The sequence below is a fragment of the Tachypleus tridentatus genome, chromosome 1, assembly GCF_004210375.1.
Source record: "Tachypleus tridentatus isolate NWPU-2018 chromosome 1, ASM421037v1, whole genome shotgun sequence".
Lineage (NCBI taxonomy): Eukaryota > Metazoa > Arthropoda > Merostomata > Xiphosura > Limulidae > Tachypleus > Tachypleus tridentatus.
Window position 1 is genome coordinate 26,818,271 of NC_134825.1, and position 22,865 is coordinate 26,841,135.

The 22,865-nt window shown below is 35.1% G+C and overlaps 1 protein-coding gene across 11 annotated transcripts in view; it reads left to right on the plus strand.

The window, feature by feature from the left end:
- Window positions 1-22,865, plus strand: part of LOC143244765 (xylosyl- and glucuronyltransferase LARGE1-like) — a 79,901-nt gene that overhangs the window by 7,737 nt on the left and 49,299 nt on the right. The window contains exon 1 of one of the 11 annotated variants that reach the window (XM_076490091.1): window positions 2,475-2,598. The exons of the other annotated variants lie outside the window; for them this stretch is intronic. The gene's annotated coding sequence lies outside the window, so the exon portion shown is untranslated. Of the gene's footprint in view, window positions 1-2,474; window positions 2,599-22,865 lie in introns of those variants that run through there. 11 annotated transcript variants of the gene reach the window in all.

The following is a 22,865-nucleotide window of genomic DNA, read 5'->3' on the forward strand; positions in this document are numbered from 1 at the left end:
TAAACGTTTTAACACCCATGTTAGATGTCTTCAGAGTACATCTTCATTTATATGCCTTGTCTAATTCTGTGCGTTGGATACACGTTTCATGTGTTTTCTCTATGAAGGGGTTTAATTCTTCGAAATGAATGCTCAGTGTACATTTTTTTTTTTTATGGCAAGCCCGTAAAGTCTACTATCTTTTGATAGATCTCCAAATTCCATTTAAGGTCCGTAGGCGGACGCGAAAAGATCTCGAGCGTATACTTTGGTGCTTTTTTTTTCCTATTTAGGTCAGCGTCTCCACCGACAAGTAATATTGTCTTGCTTTACTTAGGAGGAGAGGTGCTCTTAAAGCACATGGAACTAATTTTTATTCCGGCCTTTTGTAGTCTCGAACACGCGAAGGTTCAACAACATGTAAGGACCAGTGAATCTGGTTCACAGTTTGTAAGATTTGAAACGTGACTTGTCATCTGCTGTAATGAGCATGATAGAAATAGATTGTTGTACGTTTCGGTTTAAAAAGTTCGCACATTCCATAATGAATAAACAATGTTTAGGGGAGTCGCATTTAAAATTGGCGTACTAACTTCTCATTGATGACACATGAATAGTTTGTATTTATCGTTGGAAACACTTGAAGGGAGGGATAGGTCGTTTTCGAATAAATAAATTATAATGATTGAGATTTATACAAACCATACAATTACTTCCTGTATCAGTCTTGCATATTCTGTTATCATCCGTTTGTTACTTTACATATAGCGTGAACATGTTTCATTTGTACCGACAGTTGTTTAGTGGAGTACTTTTTACAAGCGTCGTGTCTAGAAATTGACCGTTAGTAAGATCTTAAACGTGGCTTCACTTTTAAAAAGCAGATACTTTAGTAAGATCCTAGAGACAACTGAGGGTAAAAGCAGATGTTTAGTAAGATCTTAATGAAACATGCAAACTCTTTTAAACAATTGAGGGTAGCAACAGATCTTTAGTAATATCGTAAATAAACATGAACTCGCTACTAAACAACTGAGGGTATATTACAAGAAGGCATTTCCTTACGATAAGGTTATTTGCCATTGAATTAACTGATTTAAATCATTATTTGACGCCATAGTTTACAATCTATTGCGTTTTGTTTACATACCGATTTCTTAACGGAGAAAAAAACATTTGTCATATAGTGAACGTATATTGAATTTTAATCCGGATACATTACTTTAAATTTTTTGTTCTTTTGATTATAAGCTGGTCAGGGTTAATGTGCTCTTTATATCACTGTCATAGTTTTATCTTTTGAAAAAACTTTGTAGTACGTTGAAACACTTCAGAATCAAATCCATGTTGTTATCACATTAAGTGTTCTTTTGTGTGCATGGACGTGACAGTGTAGTCAGACGAATAAATAAATTCTTGACATAATCCTTTCTCTACCATGTGGTTTTAGTCATTGGTTTAAATTAAATTGTCACAAAATCATGTTTTGTAGTAACAAGCAATAGATCTTGACAAACGAAGACACGCTTTGACTACTACACACAATTCTTTGTAATTTATGACAAATATCAATAAGCCTAAAAGTTATGATAAAAGTTGCGTATCCCCCTCTAGTGGCAAAGCACCGCTAGAAATTGGATTTCGATATCCGTGAGGAGCAGAGCACAGACAGTTCATCGTGTAGCCTTGTGCTTAATTCCAAACAAACGGAAAGCTGCACGAGCTGTAGTTATTTCTTCTCTACGTTAATTTATCCATTTCGGATTCAAAATCAAAAGGTATAAAAAATTGCATTTCCTTGCTATCTTTTGTTTCGAAAGTCAGTATCCAAGAAGGCTTTCGTTCTGTTCAAAAGCTTGTCAGTTGGGTTGGTCAATGAGAAAAAAGATTTTCTGAATCCAAAATTGATGAATTTAGAAAAAATTGAGAGGGGAGTATCTGCAATTTGTGACGTGTTTTTTATAAAAAAATTAGCATTTTTGGTTTCTAAAACTTTCACCTTTCTGCGTTCAAACATTTAACTTTTAAAATATATTACGAATGACGTTGCATGCTAGCAAATGTTCCGGCGTCTAGCGCTGTATTTAATTTGTGTTCCGGGGAACGGTGTGCATATTATTCGACACAACCTACTGGAAGTGGGCAACCAAGAAAGGTAACCGTGTTGTTCATGGCAGTCAAGGCCACTTTCATTTGGCAAAGGTTTCACGTAGTAAAAACTTGTATGGCTGCCATACTGGACTTGTTAGTCTATTACATAACCGTTTAAACTCGGTCTTGTAGCGAGGGGTGGACATGAGTTCTTCTACCACGTTTAATCGAAAATGGTTCAGCCAGCTCCTTGCTACAACCTGTGACGATAAGCCACCAGACGTACAACTTGTCAACGGTGTTTTGTGTGTATGTGTACAAAGAGAATGAGATAAGGTGATATTCTGTATATTATCGAAAAAGAAAACTTCGGGACTACAACTTCAGAAGAAGAATTGCATTGCAAAAAGAGCTCAGTTAACGTATAGAAATGAGAAAACCTCTTTCGATAAACAGTCATGGGGGAACTTGTGTCGTTTATGTATAAAAACGTTTAGAAGTGAGAGCTTCGTGTGTTTCTTCTTCCAGGTAAGTTTTATATAGAGGTGTTTAAGTGTTTCTAGTGAAAGTTGGACTTTGTAGAGTGAAAACAACAACAGTAAGTAAGATTTTGTTGTCAACGAAGGAGAGAAGAGTGGTGTGTTTAGATTAGTCAACGTAAGTCATGAATAATTTATAAAGCACAGGCAAGGCTGCCCTCACTGACTTCTTCGGAATTCAGCTCATCCAACCTCTCAAGAAATAAGTATTTTAAACGTTAATTACTAATGCTACAATCACTTAATAGTCCTCAAGGCATTCTAAGTTTGGAAATCGAACATCTAAAATCGAGTTTTCTTCATATTAACATGTTTTTAAAACTAGCGTTAAAAACATAATTGTTAAAACAAAAATGATTGTCATAGCTCGGGTAACATCAGCTTAACCAAAGATTCCAGTACCTATTTTTACCGGAAGATTTTCAGTCTCTATTGTGTTAAAAAAAATAATGGTTTCGTCCTTTAAAACCAGTATTAATGCAAAGCTAATTTTTAAGCCTAACACAAAACTAGACGGCTGAACCAAATAAACTCCAGGACAACCATGTGTTTGTGTATACAAATGTCAAAACTTCAAGCGACGTAGATGAATAAAACATTATAGCATAAATGCGCGCAATCGTCCACCCTCTCATGTCTTCTAACATAAGACTGACTGCACCTCATTAATTTCACGTAATTTTAAAGAAAACCAAATCTGCCAAAGAAAAAATTAAGAAATCTTTGTAATGAAAAAGAAATAAAAACCTTTGTCAAGATATTGTTACACAGACTATTTATTCACCAATACTATTTCATCTGTTTTATGAATGGTGTAATTAAACTGTTGTATCTTTAAATAGTGTTCTCTAACATTCACTGTTATGTTGTACTTGATTGCCAGTAAACTTGATAATTTGTATTTTTTCTGTCTTCATCTTCCCATATAGTTGAGTTAATTTGTAGGTTCGGTAATATTACCGATAACACACACACACACACACACACACACACACACAAAGTAAAAGTAAATATTTAAAAATAACAAAATCTGGTAATAGTGACTCCATTGTTTTGATAGTTTTCCGCGGTAAAACTTGTATACGTTTAAGGAAATACTGTTTTTTGTTAATTTTGTTGTAAAATGTTAGCAAGAATCAGTCTAACAGTATACGAATGTTGTTGGTGGATCTTTGAGATTTGGAAGATTGGTTATATTTTTTTTTTAAATATGTTGTTGCTACAGCTTTCTTGTATGTGCCGTCATTAGTTTGGATCATTCAGAAATGTATCTAAGAAGGAACGCAAATTGCTGTTTATTTCTAGTGCATTTGTACATGTATATATTTCATTTTCATTTTAAGAATTCTGACGTCTCTGAAGTTGACCTGTACTTTACAAGGAACCGTTCTGTCTACCATCGCGACGGACTCAGTTCGTTTAATTTAGGCTTATTTTTTAAACTCGCAAGCTGTTAGTGATAAAATTATGAAATTATATAGATATTGTTATTAGATCGCTCATTTATTACAGTATGTTGACAGATGGAGCTCTGAGATTTTCCGTTTTAATTGTTAAATTGATGTACGATATAGTATGCATTCTCCAATAGCGTACGCTGAACCTCTGCATGCAGTGAAATTCACCATATATGTGTGTGATGTTTTGTAGACTAAATTTGTAATTCCTTCTGGTTGTTCTTACTTAGCAATATGGTAAAAGTAATTTTATTTCAATTCATTTAGAAATATCTTCAACCTGAAGACTTGCGTGAGTTCCAATATTCCTTTCCGTCTTTTCATTCTTTATTATAAATCAGGCAGTGGATTGAATTGTTAAACTATGGTTAGTATGAACTTTATAAAGGAAGAGACAAGTTATCTAGGTTACATCTTGACAAAGTTACGTGCAATAAATTTCACGAACAGTGTACATACACGCAGTTGCACTATTCCTCCCACAGAATTACAAGTTTTTTAGCAGTAAGGCACAAGTAGACGTTGATTATATTTGTGGTTAATAGGTTTGAAACCCCACCCTTATGAGTGTAGTGAAGACATGGCGTGTTTAATTCACGTAGCGCTACTTCCTATATGTTCCAAATAAATTTTCTCTTGACGTGAACGATGCATTAAACTGAATTCTAAATGGAGAGAGAAAAAGTAGCTCTTGAAATGGGAAGATAGTTTTGAGGGCATGGAATCGATTTTTATGAGGTGTATCGGTTGTAGAACTCCCGTTTTAGACTGTGTGTATACCTGTGCATGCAATCATCCTAGAAAAGTTTGTCTGGAAGTATAAGATACATATCTGTGTACTTGGGTGTGACCGAAAAGTCGGAGAAATGAAACTTAATGTGTTAGTTCACCTCATGAAATTAAACCTTATTCATAGTAATTTAATGCGTGTAAAATATATATATATATAATTTAATTATTTGGGATATTTTATACTCGACTACTGAACTCATCCATAGTTCGGACAGATAGTTGTGTAGTATTTCTAAACTGAAATTACGCTCTCTGTAGAATTTCTTATTTATCGATTTGGGTCCGGCATGGCCAAGCGTGTTAAGGCGTGCGACTCGTAATCTGAGGGTCGCGGGTTCGCATCCCTCTCGCGCCAAACATGCTCGCCCTTTCAGCCGTGGAGGCGTTAATCAGTGACGGTCAATCCCACTATTCGTTAGGAAAAGAGTAGCCCAAGAGTTGGCGGTGGGTGGTGATGACTAGCTGCCTTCCCTCTAGTCTTACACTGCTAAATTAGGGACGGCTAGCACAGATAGCTCTCGAGTAGCTTTGTGCGAAATTCAAAAACAAACAAACAAACATTTATCGATTTATGAAACGTCATATAGAATATGTCTGTAGTGGTTATTAAATATAGTCCTTATTGTGTTATAAGTCAAGCGATTCTCTTTTTTTTTGAAACGGCAATAAATCTATTAATGCGTATTCGTGATTAGGGACGGTGGCAAGCCTTCAGATTTACAATGCTAAAATCATGTGTTCGATTCCCCTAGGGGGACACAGCAGATAGTTCAATGCGGCTTTGCTATAAGAAGAAAAATACAAAAGAAAACATGCTTTATCCAATGTAACAACGTGCTTCCATTTGTGTAATTTTTGACAGGAGTTCCTCCAATTGATTGTACGTTTTGAGAGACACTTGTGAACACGACGCTCGTGTCGCTTTTATGTACTTAAATCCATGTGAATTTTCTTGTTTACAAGTCGTAATATTCCTACTTCAACAGTATACTCTTTTATTCCTAACTTGCTTGTGCTAACGGTGTTTAACTTTCTTCGCAGTGGCGGAGTCACTCGTTTCTTCTCTGCTAGAATTGTGCCTTACCTTGCTTTGTTGAAAAGGTTCAGTTCTACGGATGTTGATATCCTTTCATTCGAAACGATAAAAGTTTATGGTTTTGTAATCATGAAATAGACAACCATTGTGTTAGAATGCCTTGTAATGTAACCTAAGAAGATATTAATTTAGGCAACTTGCAAACCCACCTTAGTCAAACACGGAAAAACATTTTCCTCAAACTACACACAGATGTTATGAATGAGGATATATTTCTCTTGTTTTTGTCGCAATTAGTTCCTGCTTCGGTTTGCTCTCCATACAAATTCCTGTGACTTGCACGCATTAGCATAGAGACACGTCATCCCATTCAAACAACACCCAAATCCCATTGAAACAATTCTGATATTGTTTTTGTTTACAGCCACCAGGCTTTATAATAGAAAAAAAAAATCTAGTCGCCATTGTATTGTCAGCTTAGGTATTTTTTTTTAAGTTTTAAGCATACAATTACAATTAAAAGTTGATTTTTTTATTTATTTGGTACGTTTTTCTGCAGAAATCGTAATGTTCACTAATTTTTAAACACCCCTAGCAGATTGATTAAAGGATATTAGTTTGATTTAGTCTTAACAAAAAGAAAAGTTTTATAAAAGTATTTCATTCGTCCTCAAAAAAAAAACCTACAAAAATATTTACACGTATTTTTTGCGCGTTATTTGTTTGTAAAAATATGTACAAAGAAAATACGTGCGAAAAAAATTGATACGGTCGTAATATGCCGGTGGCAGGATCGAAACCTGGCACCGAATTTGCTCAGTTTTTCAGCTATGGGGATATTATGATGTGACGGCCAATTTCACTATTATTGGTAATGAGGAGCTCAATGGTTGGCGGTGTGTTTTGCCAACCGGTTACCTTCCTTCTGTTCTGGTACCCCGGTGGTACAGCTGTAAGTCTACGGATTTACAACGCTAAAATCAGGGGTTCCATTCACCTCGGTGGACTCTGTAGATAGCCCGATGTGGCTTTGCTATAAGAATACACACACCTGTTCGGCAGTTTCAAATTAGAAACGCTGGTAGACAGCCTCAGTAGCTTTGTCACAAACAAATAAGTGTTGTGATAATGAGATAGTTGTGGAGTGAAGCAAATATTTGATTACTGATTAATTGATAACATGTTTTTATTGCACTATGATGGCACTCTTCGTGTACAAACAATACAATTTTAGTTTCAAGGGCAAGTTCTTTCTGAATGCTAGTTTTATTAACAACATATTTGACGTGTTATTTATGTTGATTATTGTTTATTATTTTATTTTTAATCTCTTTTACTATGAGGATTATTTTGCATTGTCAGCTTATTCTGGTCTGTATGTAAGCTGGCCAAATCTCTGGAGGTGTTATTTGGGTTATGGTCGAAAATATCGTTAACAGCGAGGTTACCCAACTGATGAGTAAATGTATTTTTAATAATTATAAGTAAGAATTCTATTTTAAATTTAGTTAATTTTTAGGTACAATCTATACAGGTCATAAGTCTGTTTATAATTACATATCTGCTATTATTTTACAGCGCTAAAATCAGAGGTTCGGTTCCCCTCGGTGGGCTCATATTATTATTATTATTAAACCTTAACTTTATTGATTAGAATGTTGTTCAATACAGTTTTGTATTTATTGAAAAAAGAAACCTAATATAGCTTTATCGGTTATAGTACGACTCTGAAAATGCAAATCAGTAAGCCACGTGATAATTACAATTGATATTAAATCGCGATAGAAGGTAATGTCTCAGAACTATATTTTGACATTAGTGCTACACTGGTAGTGTGGTCGTTTTTGGGAAGGAATTCTAACAGCTATTTCGAGTACAAAATATTCATACAGTAATTTCATAAATGTGTTATCAGGTTGGAAATTATAATTGTCAAGATGAAGATATTCGCATTTAATAGCATTAGAAAACAAAGGAATATGGATCAAATTCGGAACCAAGTGCCATCCTAATAAGACCTGCAACAAGTCGTACAGTAGCCATTAAAGTTAAGTGCGACGTCTTGTAACGAGAGGAAATGTCAATGGCAAAAGCTGTTTTACGTGTTACAAGCTACAATATATAATTAAGAAGGATCTCCATATTGAAGCGGGGCCAACAGCATAAGGCTTCTGTTCAATTGTCGCTATGAAAGCAATTCAACAGAGTACGAGTTTACTGATATAAGGCTTCTGTTCAACTGTTCTCATTCCTTAATAGCTCGAGAATGAAACGAATATTTGTTATTCTATCTGAAAACTCGCTGGTCAAGTTGCCAGATGCAGTGCTTATGGATGTTTTATAATTTTTTAAAATAAATATAAGATAATTAAAATACAAATGAAATGTAATGAATGTGGGTTGTTATAATTTGAATCACAAGTATAATTTGGATGGGAATAACCTTCAGTGTCATGAAAGAAAGGTATCTTCGTGTAATGATTGATCGGTCTCTAAAGCCATCCAAGCAATGTGATGTTTTCACTTGTGGTATGGAAAATGGATCTGAGGTTCTATTTGCAGAAGTATTGAATAAAGCCTGATTGAAGTTGTTTCATTGTATAGATCGCTAGTTTTGCCACATTTGAGATGCTGTGTCCAGTCATGGTATCCTTGCCGTAGGAAGGATATTGAATTGTTTGAAAGGATTCGTAGGAGGGTTACTAGAATAGTGCATGGGATGTAGCGATTGTCATTCGAAGAGAGGTTAAAGTCTCTGTGGTGGTTTCTGCCGGAAAAGTTTGGGATCTAATTGAAGGGATCTGATTTTCCATCATATGATGATTAAAAAGAGATCACAGCAATAAAAAAAAAAAGGATGAGAAGTCTGGTCAAGAGCTATCTTGACAGAGCCAACGTAATAAAAATTGTGACTTAATGCTATTCGGAATGTAGAAATTGATGTGGATAAATTATGTGCATCATTATCAGGAAGATCGTGAGTTCGGATCATGTTTCGCCTAAATATTTTGTGTGGTGGTAAACCATAATATTGTCACAAGGAACCACTAAGTCACAGTAGACTAAAGTAATAGTCGCAATGCAAGATGCAGTATCCTGTATGTTCTTATTATTATTATTACTGTTTATCTCACGATTTGATATAATGTTCAGCTGTATTCGTCTGTACATGTGTACTTTTGGATATGGTGGCAGTCAGAAACCTAGTAGGATTACTGTAATGTTACTGTCAATCCCACTATCCATTGGTAACAGATTAGCCCAAGACTTGGCAGTGGATACTGTTGACTAGCTGCTTTTCCTCTATTATATGATAATTAGGGACAGCTACACCGGAGATAGGTCTTCAGTAGCTATACACGAATCATTCCCGATTTAACTAACCAAACCTGGACCCCCGTCCCCACTATAAGCTTTTCGTTTATGAACCTCATCAACGATTAAATTCATAATAAAATTTGTCTGAAATTTAATATTAGGCAACGAATCAAAAACGTTGCATGAAATCTATTTCGCATTGAATTGAATTGCAATATTAAAAAGTAACACAAAGTATAAAAGTTCAAAAGTGAAATCTGATTAACAACATTTTTCGGTAAAAGTGTAAAATAGAAACACTGGTATGCGTAAAATAGAAATAATAGTAAGAGTAAAACAAACTAGTACAAGAGTATGGAGAAAACACAATTTGATTTTTTTTTCTTTGGTCTCTTTATGACAAAGATCTAGTGGGCGTCGAGTCCGATGAATAATTCGGTCTTAGCGCGAATATCCGAAACTAAAGACAGAATTCTTGCTAAGATAAATTTAGTGTATTTTTCATGTTATTACAGTTAACTAAATTCTTGTAGGATGTAATAAATGAACTTGCCTCTTTTTCTTTCTTTTTTAAAATCACATTATTATTGTCTCCTGCATTATTCTGTTTTATTTCCCATATATCTATTTCGTCGTCTTATTTTATAAATATCCACTGGTGCTCTTGTAACTCAATAGGCTGTCTGGGACAGATGTCTGAACATCACTCCATAATATTCTAGATTTAGTAACCATCGGGGGACATAAACGCTACAGAAATGTGATAAATGAACTATCAAGACAAAACAGTTGGTCTAAAAACACAAGATAGAGCCAACCTATTGGGTACATGCAATGCCTCGTCTTGTATTTTTAACGTTTATTTATATTTTGTGTGGTGGTAAATCATAATATTGTCACAAGGAACCACTAAGTCACAGTAGATTAAAGTAATAGTCGCAATGCAAGATGCAGTGTCCTGTATATTGTTTTATTATCATTTTGTTTGTTTTGTTTCCTTAAAAGGTTACATTAAAAGTCGAAGTAAATTTAAGCATAGTGAAAATAATACATAGTGTAATAGTTCGTTTGGTGTTACTCTTAACATAGTGTAAAGCTCATTAGCTACGTGAGGTGTAATAATCAACTGCAAATGTTTTTCAGTGTAACCTTACATGTAGTTTTTTAATGAAGATCAAAGAACATTTGCTACGTAGGCCCTCAAGCCTGATCTATATCGTATATATGGCACCTTTCGCTCGTGGGTTGAAAGGACACAATAGCGTGTTCAGGTATTGAAACATAATACTAAAATATATTTTAGTTTTCTATCTACTTGCTAATCGACTTTTTGCGTGGTAAAGCGTAAAATTTTATATATGTATTTATATAGATTTTTATTCAAGTTTTTTTGTTTCGTTTTATCATGCGTGAACATGAAAACTGATTCCAGGGAAAACTATTTCATTCTGATATTGACGTCATAATCAGTTTCTACAGCACCTTATGGGTTTCCATTATGCCAGTTCTTCAGAGGTTAAAAATGTGATTACTTAAATATGGATATGACTTTGTAATTACCTTAAGTTGAAATTTCACGAGAGTTTAATGATGAAGTGAAACAGGCGATAATGTGTCCTTATAACTGAAAATAACGAAAAAAGAAAGAAATGAATAGATCCGAACAAAAATTATTACTTATTTGATTTCTAAATGTTTTTATTTATTTATTTTCCTGGTGAACTTTTATACACGTTGCAACGTGGTGATTGAGTTAGTCGAACTACTTTCTCAATAAGAAATGTACAGGGTTCATGGATAAAGAAACCAAAAAGTTGTAACTAACATTGAACATAACGGGTTTTCTGTATGTAGTTTTCACCCGAGAAAAGTGAATTGAAACTGTCAATAACATATTTGCTGATAAGAAAAAAAGAAATATACAATCACACGAAATGTGTTTTATCATATAATGTCAGTGTAAATTTTCACTGATTGAAGATGAACTTTCGTTTTCGGAATTACTGCTGATAGAAAGTCGATGTGTCAGGTGAACCCTGCATCTGAAAAGCTACCGTGTCGTATGTTAAGCTCTTCGCACTGCTTTCGTTCCGTTGGTTTATACGATAGAAACTGTTAAACGCTAATATTTGATTCCTATAAGTAAATATTTGTGGGAAAGAAAAGTCTAAGAATCTGGTGTAAAATATTTTTGCGATTTATAACATTTCCTTCGCTGAATTCATTTACTTCAAAGTATAAAGAATTAGTTGAGGCAGAAGGATTCGGTATGTAGGGTTTGAACTAACAAATTAACCACGAAATTTTTCTATGTACGTAATTTATTTCATATCACAGAAATAGTGTTAGTTACTTTAATAATACATCTACAGTTTTTATCTCATTATAAATAGGTTTCAAACATCACTTAAGTTAGGCTAACGATTTCTATGGTACTTGGAAAGTCTAATCTTGTACTTTGGCGACTATTTTTCCTGAAAAAAAAACGTGAATTTTTTATTAAGAAAACACGCAAGTTTTCAGGAATACAAATTGATATAATACTGTAGAATCATTAGCTAAACAAAAACATATCTGGTATGAGCGCGAGGCAGGGCGGGTGGGGTTGGGCAAAAACCATCCTATGCCATAAAATATTATCATTCTACCATATATGATTGAAATTGGTTCAAAGGACACGGAGAATTCGCGGATTAACAAACATTGCTTATCTACTTTAATAAATACAGAAGATGTGTATGTTGTGTGTGTATAAAAGTAGGAAGATAGAAACATAGAATACAATAGATAGAAACACAATACAACTTCACTTCCAACGGTAATGATGTAAAGAAAAGTGTTTATACTTTGATTACATTAAATTACACATGTTCTTTAATTTCAAATGAACCGTTTGAAGAATTACCAGGTGAACCTGAACAGTATCTGAAAATACATAAAATGTAATATTTAAAAGTCCTTAATTAAAATCCAATTTTAAACTCCATTTCTATGTTTAGAGACTTATAAAATCTCGAACAGTTTTTCTAAAACTAAAACAAAGTAAGACTTTAAATTTTAAGAATATGTGGATACATTTTGTACGTGAAAATGCTTGTCTAGCCCATTATTATTTATTTACGTGTGTGCCCTTGAAGATCAACAGGTTTTATATATATATGACACTAATGGCCAAAATCTTAAATCCAATGAACATGAAAAAATATGCATTTTGCGTTGTTAGACTGAACCACTTATTTGAGTACAGCTTCGAAAGGTGAAAATAAGAAAAGGGAAAATAAAAAACTTTAGCATTTAATAGGGAAAATATGAACACTATGAAATTAGCCTAAATACTAACTGGTCTAAAGTTGAAGACCACACCAAAAAGAAATCCTGAACAGGGAAGGAAATGCCCAATAGGAGGTCTCAGTAGTGAGTTTCACGGCCGTCATTGCGAATAACTTCAGACATTTGCTTTGGCATGGTCGATATAAGCGTTTGCAGAAGGCTGGCTGGAATGTTATTGTATCCAAGAGGTGAAGATGGCTTTACGAAGATCATGCACTGTTTGGAATTGACGTCCATTTCCATAGACTTCCCTTGCTATCCATCCCCAAACATTTTCAATGGCGAACACGCTGGATGGTTCAAAAGAATCACGTTATTCGCCATGAAAAAGTCCTTTGTTCTGCGGGTATTGTGGATTGCAGCGTTGTCCTATTGAATATCCAGTCATTTCGACACAAGTGAGAGCCTTCAGTCAATAGGAATGCTCTCTAACATGCCAATGTAGCCATTGTTCCATGGAAGGAAAAAGCACCCCAGATCATGATGGAACCTCCTCCACTGTGTCGTGTAGGAAATGTCTCCGGTGGGATATCCTTATCATGCCAGTGATGTTGGAAGCCATCTGGATCATCCAGGGAAAATTTTTTCTCATCAGTGAACAAAACCTTCTTCCACTTTTCTACATTCCATGTTTGGTGATTCCCAGCTATGTTTAACCGAGCTGTTTCGTGATGTGGAATGAGGAGTGGCCTTTGAAGACGTTTACGGTTTTTAAAGCCTTTCTCTCGTAGATGCCGTCTTATTGTTCTTGAGCTGCATTTGCGTCCGGCTGGTGTCTTGCCGGACAACCCGTCGAATCCTCCTGATCATCGCCGGCGAAATTTGCTTTGACCAATCACTTGAAAATCTCGTTTCGTATTCCTCAGAGTCCTTTAAGAAATTTGCAACAGCAGTTTTACTACGCCCAATCTCACTAGCGACGGCACGTTGAGAAAGACCTTGCTTTTGCAGCTCGACAATTCTGCCACGTTTAAACTCTGTCTAAAGTTTTTAATGTAACACAGGAGATGTTGACAACACTAATGCTTGAACACAAATGACTAAATTTTGTTACGTGTTTACCGATTTACGCTTCGTTTCAGTGTGTCTTAATCTGTTGACCAGCTAGTATTTAGGCTAATTTCATAGTGTTCACATTTTCCCTATTAAATGCTAAAAACGTTTTTTATTTTTATTTTCCCTTTTCTTATTTTCGTCTTTCGAAGCTCCACTCAAATAAGTGGTTGTGTCTAACAACGCCAAATGCACGTTTTCTTTGTTCATTGGCCTTAAGATGTTGGCCAGCAGTATACAAACAACCTTGATATAATTGAAATTAACGTTGGGCATCCATTACAAAATTTGCTGTTTACCTTTGCCAAATCCAGTTTCGAAATGGGAAATAAATCATAATTTATTTTTTATTTTCGCAATTCCAAAATGGCAAAAAGGTGCTGGACGAAGTAGGTGTTTTAAAGAGATTAAAAATATAAAATGTTTACTTAAATATAGGTTAATTAGTTCTTGAAAAATGGAGAAATTTAAAATCTTTAAAAGACGCAGATCAAAACATCGATAACATTTTTAACGTTAGAATTATAAAAATAATTACCAGTAATATACCTTTAGCAGGCTGTGAAGTCGTTTTTTAATTGTTGTTTAACCTAAAGGCATAATTGTCATACTAGTAACGATACAAGTATTTCCTAAAAGTATGTCACTGGTGAACTATTTCTAAAGATTTGATTGTCTTCAAAAGAAATAGTTTGTCAATAACCAACTTTACTTTCAATACTTCTAAAATCATTATCAGAACGAACACACTGTGGTCACGAAAGATGCAATTTTAAAACTGCCTTTTTCACCGATTACTTGGATTGAACTTGCATAAGTTAGATGTTTTTCATTGTTTCAACTAAGTTTTATCTTATTACAGATAGATTTCAAACGCCACTTAAATCAGGCCTACAATTTCTTTCTGGTAGTTTTTATCTAATGAATTCAAGATTTTTGCCGTCAAGTACAAATTACTACGACAGTGATCTTACTGTCAAAACAAGTTTGTTTTTACGAAGTTTTGAGTGAAGTTAGTCGTCATGTACCTGAAACTAATTTTCAGTTTTTACTATTTTTTTTCAAAGTAAGACCATTGATTGTTACTTGTATTAGTCTTATTTTTAGTTATGGCTTACACTTTTACATAAAGTTTTAGTTGAATATTAAAGAACACGTTGGAAGGATACACAGGCGCCATATTTCAACGTGTATGATTACGTTTCTTTATAGATATGCATTACATATAGACAATTTTTTAAAGTCGTAACTGTATTTTTGAATATTTAAAGATAAACCGTAAATGTTTCAACTTACTTGTGATATAAGTTGCCGTAAATACCCATAAAAAGGCGAAGGGTCTATAATCGAGAGGAGATTAACCGCATTTTTTATTCATGTACGCATTTCAGTGAGAAGTGGATTAGGAATTCTTGTAGCTCTGGGCACGAAGAATGTGCCCCCGACCCATTAAATCATGACAAACTTCTAGTAAAATGCATGGAGAAATAGGCTAATATAGCGTTAACCCACGGCATTCAGTGGGAAGTTCTGAAGACTTAGGAATAACACAGAGCTAGGATTTTTTTTTATAGTTTATAGAACAAAAAGAATGTCTAAATAAAGTATTTTCGTGTTAAATGTGTTTGAAACCTCTATCAGTCAGTTAAGTTTAAATACTGTGAGCTGTGGTAAAATATTCTAAAGATGAATCTTTAATTATTGAATGTTAGTTTTAAATTCATTGTCTTCCAACAACGTACATAAACAAATTAGTTTAAGTTTATTTACAAGAAACTATATTGCAAAACCTCTATTACCTAACCAGACGGTGAATGTGACGCTGCTTTGAAAGGCAATGTTTTAGCATCATTAAACAAATCTGTTTTTCCCACGTTGAAATTAACTAGAGGTAAAATGGAAGTTTCTGATGAATATTGAAAAAAACAACAGATGCAATGTTTTTACTAAACAGTCCTTTTGGAACCTAAAGAGAAAAGACATACTACTGTTCTAAACTAAATGTATCTACTATTTAGTACGTTTGTCAGAAACTATATAATTTGGTTAATCACCATTGTGAGAAAAGAAACATCGAGGGATATCGGCGGCACCCCTCGTACATGAAGGGTGTCAAAAGCATTTTAATTTATTGTTAAACTTCCCTAGATAGGAATTATAAATGCTAATATTTTGCTCCAGTGGTGATACGCGTTATGGGTGGGTTTTATTTGAGACACGGTTAATGTGCAGAGATGCCAACCATTACGATTTGAGCATAATCATTACGTTTTAGGGTTGTAAGCATGCACACTTACCACTGCAACAATAAGGACATCATAATTAACAGAGCCATCCACAAACAAAACAACACAATAGAGAAGATATTCGGTAGTAGCTTAATGTGCTTTTCTCCTCTACTGGAAGTACGGTCCTTGAAGAAGACTACCAGGACTTTGATCTCACACTTACAGAAATATTTAGCACACTAACACAAGAATTACTAACAATTCTGCAACCATAATTTTGACCAGCATTGGAAACCAACCACTTGGAGATATGAATCCTGCAAAAACAATTCTCCCAACATTGAAAGTTCATTAACATTCCTTTGGAAATATGAATTCTGCAACCAAAATTTTGTCCAACAGTAAAAGTTAACAAGTATACCTTTGAAAATATGACATTCTCTATTCTATCAACAGTTCTAAATAAAGGATATTAAGATCTAGTATTTAATATACTCACCAAAGTACACAAAAACAACTTGGACTCCAAAAAGAAACTCATAACAGAGATGCCAACAGTTATGATTTGAGCGTAATCATTACGATTTTGGTATACACATTACGACTATGCGCTCATACAGACAAATATTACGACTTGTTGCAACTCCCAAATTATTATATATTATATTGGTTTATACAATAAAGTGATGAATTCTTCCCCCAGGGCTTGAAAGGGGTGAAAGAAAATTTCTAGTGAGATACAAATAAATTTTAATAATAAATAAGACTGTCCAAATGGCTACTTGCGATAATCATGTTTGTGCTTGAAATAATAAAAAAATATTTGTATCTCCGACGTCTACCAATAGTTTGAGTGCGGTGCTTCTCTATACTGGGTACATTGGGGAACCCCTAGTTACGTCATAAGTGCTTGTCAGCCAATCAGCGCTCGCGTAGATGGGTATTTCTCGTTTTATAAGCGGCATAGAAACACCAATGCGATCGTTCACAAGATAGAAAAAAAGAGGCCTCGTTCACCAGATTGTCTTGTTTCTGGCAAATCTAAAATGACTAAAACTGTGAATCAAAAATTTAGGAAAGAGTATAGTGCAAAATATCCGGTCATTGCATAAAAAGTCAGTGACAGTCATATGTTTTGTACAGTTTGTCACATCGATTTTTCTGTGGCGCATGGCGGGATAAACAATTGTTCCAGACATACAAAATCGGCATCTCGCCAACAAAAGGCTGAGGCAAAGACAAAAACGATGCAGATAACGACATTTATGAGTAATAATTCGAAATATGAAAAAGAATTTCAAAAGAATTTTTTTAAATTTATTTATTAAATGCACAAAACAGTCATAAATGAGCAATCTATAACAGTAATAAATAATAGTTATAATAATAAGCAGCTCAGAGACACTGGTCAGGCCTAGTAGCCACAAATGATAAAGGGCTCTGTCTACAATAATTACTCTCGGTCATTTGAATTAGTGGCATCTCTGAATGTGTTACGGAGTGTGGGTTTTATTTGAGACGCGGCTAAAGAAACGTGTAATTATGCAAGACAGTATGTCATTACCTGATATGACACTATATTTAGTTAGTACCTTCTGCTTTTGAAGATAACATTTGAAGTAAATACGTATAGCCCGAAGGCACGTGAAATGTATGAAGCAAACATCAGTTGCCTGTTTGTGACTGTGCGACACATACCAAGTGTAGCGGGCGTATTGCCCGAAGTGTCATGTATACAGCTTGTTGATGAAGGTGTCTTTGTAATTAGTAAAGTTTGACTGAAAAAAAATTGTGTTAATACATTAAAAAACTTACTAATATTATAAAAAAACAACTTTAAAATTCTTGATGACGAGAAACCCACTCGAAGTAAAAGTGTATCAAAATGGCTGGTGTGGGTATTAAAACTTTTATTGAAGTAGAGAACAACGTTTCGGCCTTCCAGGTTATTTCAGGTTGACAAAGAGAGTTTGCAATTTACTGTTGTCGAGTTTACGAGTCTTTGGACTCGTAAAATGCAACATCAATCAAATTAATAGTAAGAACGACAAGGAAAATAAGATCTGCCACAACAAGAAACTAGATAAACTAAGATGCCAACACGACGAACCATCAACCAACTTCGTGATTAATAGATCCGACCGATAACTAAGTAATGAAGAGATACATCTACTCAACAAAGGACTCAACTTCACAGGAACACTTACAAATATTCCATCAGTCGAAATGGAAGCCTGTATGGAAGATCTAGTTAGTAGACTGGTGTTCCATTCTACACAGACTGAAAACACAATGGGAAAACAACCACCAGAAATGACGACTTCAACTTATCTTTCCAGCTATAACTGAAAACATCTTTTTCCCCGAAACACCTCTAAACAATATCTTAAACAAATTTTTCAAATACTTTTCTTCCAAAACCATCAATATAATTTCACAAAAAACTAAAAAAAAACCTCGCACTAAAATATATTAATTCGATAAACAACCTAAAACAAGACATCAAAATTCTAAAAGCAGATAAAGGAAATTCTATAGTTACAATAAACACAAATGAATACGTTAAAAAATAAACATCTTATCAGATACAAATAAATTTGAACTCGTACACACAAATCTAACAAAAACACACGAAACAAAGTGAACAAAATACTACTAAAAGTGAAAAAACCAATAGAATCTCGGAGACCTTTGTTCTTACCCATGCAGGACTGACCCATGCACACAACTATATGGTACTCACAAAGCTGATTGTTCACTATGACCCATAATGTCGACTTATGAATTATTTAACTACAACTTCGGTAAATCCATAGCGTGGGCATTTTCTAAATATGGAACTTCAGCTAACTCCTTTTTGAAAGACTTAACTTTAAATCTATTCTTGACCAACTACACTATAAAGCCTTAATAGCCAGTTTTGATGTGATCTCCTTTTTCATAGACGTCCCAACCACTGAAGTTTGCAAGATAGTTTTAGAACTTTATATCCAAGATCCCAACCTATTGATACACATTCCCAGAAACCAATTAGCAATCTTTATAGAATTAACTACCGCCAAAACTAAGTTCAGTTACCAAAACTACCTACAAATAAATGGCCTAAATATGGGGAATCCTGTATCACCAGTTCTAGCCAACATTTTTTCACATAGACTGAATCACAAACGATCAATTGATTCTTACACACACCACTATACTAGTACAGGTATGTCGATGATACAATTTCTGGATTCGCATCTACAGAACACAGTTTTTTCAACCACATTAACTCTTTACACCCCGATATTGAGTTCACTTGTGAACAGGAAAAGAGCTAACCAACTAGCATTTCTTAACCTCAAGATCACTAGAACTGATGCACAATTCAAAACGGAAATCCACAGAAAAGTCACGTATACTGGACCATACGTTTCCTAGGACTCGGCACATGAGACAAAACAAAAACTCAAAGTATTAAGAAACAAAATAAACACAGCCACAAAACTATCCTCACCCGATAAAATTAACAATCAAATCAACAAAAAACATTTCATCATCCAAAAACCGTTGAAAAAATCATAAACGCACACCGAGATCAACAACACGGTCAACAGTAAAAATACTAATAAACCCCAAGATACAACGAATCATAACTTTACACTACTGCGTACCATGTATTCTTGATATCAGAAAAAACAACCAATATTTGGGAAAAAAAAAACTTAACACAACATTCCAATAAACAACAAATTTATTCAAAAAACCGGTACAAAATTGAACTCCATACTATATAAAAACTACACTGTCAAACACAACACCAACATTTATAAAATACAATGCAACAACTGCCACGACTTCTATTTTTCTGCTTGTTTCTCCAATACTGAAATCAGGTTAAAAAAAAAACAAATAGGCCCGGCATGGCCAGGCGCTTAAGGCGTTCGACTCGTAATCCGACGATCGCGGGTTCGAATCCCCGTCACACCAAACATGCTTGCCCTTTCAGCCGTGGAGACGTCATAAGTTACGGTCAATTCCACTATTCGTTGGTAAGAGTTGGCGGTGGGTGGTGATGACTATCTGCCTTCCCTCTAGTCTCACGCTTTTAAATTAGGGAGGACTGTCGCAAATAGCCCTCGTGCAGCTTTGCGAGAATTTCAAAATAAACCAAACAAAAAAAAAAAAAAGCTTCACGTTTGTGACTACTGCAAATCAAACAGAACATAGGGCCAAGCGTGTAAAGGCGTGCGACTCGTAATCTGAGGGTCGCGGGTTCGCATTCCCCTCGCGCCAAACATGCTCGCCCTTTCAGCCGTGTTGCGGTCAATCCCACTATTCGTTGGTAAAAGAGTAGCCCAAGAGTTGGCGATGGGTGGTGATGACTAGCTGCCTTCCCTCTAGTCTTACACTGCTAAATTAGGGATGGCTAGCACAGATAGCCCTCGAGTAGCTTTGTGCGAATTTCCAAAACAAACAAACGCAACATAACCATAAAAAATACCCAAATACTATGTAGGGAAACAAACGCAAAGTAAAAGAAACCCTACGTATACAATAACTAAAAGCAAACTGAAACCAATATAAAGAAATAACTTTATACCTGCACGAATTTATCACCTAACATACTGCAACGCCCTCAACAATCCCGTACCCTTTTGCACTCTTGTCCCTAGGACATGTGCCCCGCAACGGTCGGTTGCAAATTTTGTTAACCTGAAAATGACATATAAGGTCGAAACATTGTTCTCTGCTTTATTCTAATAAAAGTTTTAATACCCATAAAAGCAGCCGTTTTGAGATACAAATAGTTAGACCAATTTTTTTGTTAATGTGAAGCGGAACCATTTGAGAATTGTAGATAACCAAAGTTCGAATCCCTGTCACGTGCTCGCCCTTTGAGCCGTGAGGGCATCGTAATGTGCGGTTAATTTCGCTACTCGCTAGTAAAAAGTAAACCAAGAGTTAGCAGTAGATGGTGATGACTAGTTGCCTACAATCCTGTATTACAGTGCTAAATTAGGGACGAATAACGCAGTTAGCTCTCGTGAAGCTTTGCGCGAAATTCAAAAACAAAAAAAATTAGTTATTTTGTCCCCAGTTATTGCCTGTTTTGTTTCAAACCAACAATGTTGTTGCTATTTTAATGTTCAATAGAATTTTGAATGTACAATATGAGGTCTCAAATTGCAATACGTAAAAAACATTGAATTACAATATTTAAAAAAAACTGTAATCGAATTTCTCCCTTATGTTCTTTACCTAACGTAGCGGACAACATCATTAAGATAAATAATTTTCTTTCTTAATCGTAATACGAATGCTGTTGACAAGAAACACAATTTCTTACACTTGAATTTCGATAGTAACTGTATTTCAAACCAGTGTTCGACAAGTCACATTAAACTATGCCTGTAGACAGTTCAGTGGAATTCGACAACGTCTGTATAGACTTGAGTGCTTAGTGATTGATTGCTGTTAATTTTGCTTGTTTAAAATTTGCATCGTATTAAGTTGGTCGGAAAACCTTCATTACTTGTATTTCCGTAGAGACACGGATTGTTGTACAGCTTCTAAAGCAAATGATTGCTTTCCAACCAGTAGGGGTGTTTACGTTATCAAAAACAGCAAATCAAAACATAGATCACGTGTAACGTTAACATGCATTTACCTTGTTATTGGCCGTAGGGCGAACTATGCACGATCCATGTTTCACGAATTGTGATATGCTATACCACTCGCGCATTGTGTTCGCAAACCTGCCACGAGTAATTTGAATATAGTTATTGATTTTAAGTTCATATGTTGTTATTGTGGGCTCATGGAGACACGTCGTATAGATTGTTACGGAGAAAACTTGGGTTAAGAGTAACACCATTTCAGGGAACTTTGGGCTTTGTGTACTCAAAGCATCAACGTTTTCTTTTATTTTATACGTGTGGATATGTTCAGCTTAACAACTACTGGTTTTTACTCTTTCTACACCTCCGTCAAAAAAAAAAAAAAAAATTCAGATTCAAGTCTGTATAATATTTCCTGTGCTGCCTTCTCACTGTAGGCCCGGCACGGCCAGGTTGTTAAGGCACTCGACTCGTAGTCTGAGAGTCGCGGGTTCGATTCCCTGTCACACCAAACATACTTGCCCTTTAAGCCGTGTAAACGTTATAATGTGACGGACAATCCCACTATTCGTTGGCAAAAGAGTAGCCCAAGAGTTTGCTGTGGGTGCTGTTGACTAGGTGCCTTCCCTCTAGTCTTGCACTGCTAAATTAGGGATGGCTAGCGCAAATAGCCCTCGTGTAGCTTTGCGCGAAATTCAAAAACAAAACAAATCTTCTCACTGTGATCATAATTATTTTCAAAATATTCACTGACTATAGATTAAAGTATTAATGTTAAACATTGATTTCAAACTCAAATAAGTTATTATTTTGTTTGCAATTTTCTTATTTTTTCACAGATGTACTTTTGTGTTTTCATAATTTTTCTATTACATAAGATATTACAGATATACAAATGTTATAGAATGCTAGAACTTTCGAGCAAATGAAAATGTTTTTGCACTGTGGGTATAATACAGGCAGAGTGTGTCAAAGTTCAGGGAAATTTCTTTTGCCGATGAACAAGAAACGTCCACAGTTTTGGTCTCGCTGCATAGTCCGAAAGGAGAACTTCATTCTGGGACTTCTAAGCCTGTTGTTCAAGCTCTACCCATGTTGATCTCGCATGGTCTGGTGGTTAAGGCACTGGACCCGCAGTATGCGGGTTTGAACCCTTGTCATCAGATTGCCTGGCCTTTCAGCCGTGATTGCAATTTCATATAACAGTCAATCCAACTGATTTAGAGACAGCTAGCACTGGTAGTCCTCGTTGAACTTTGCTCAAAATTCCAAACAAATCAAACCAATCTTCCCAGGTTGACTGTAGCTTGCTGAATGAAAGACCTTTTCCTGAATGATACCTTTTCTTATAGGACAGTCAGACTGTTACTAATAAAGGAAGCCTCACCTTAATCGTAGTTGATGTCACATGTGGTCATACAAATGTTACTCGAGGTGCCGTT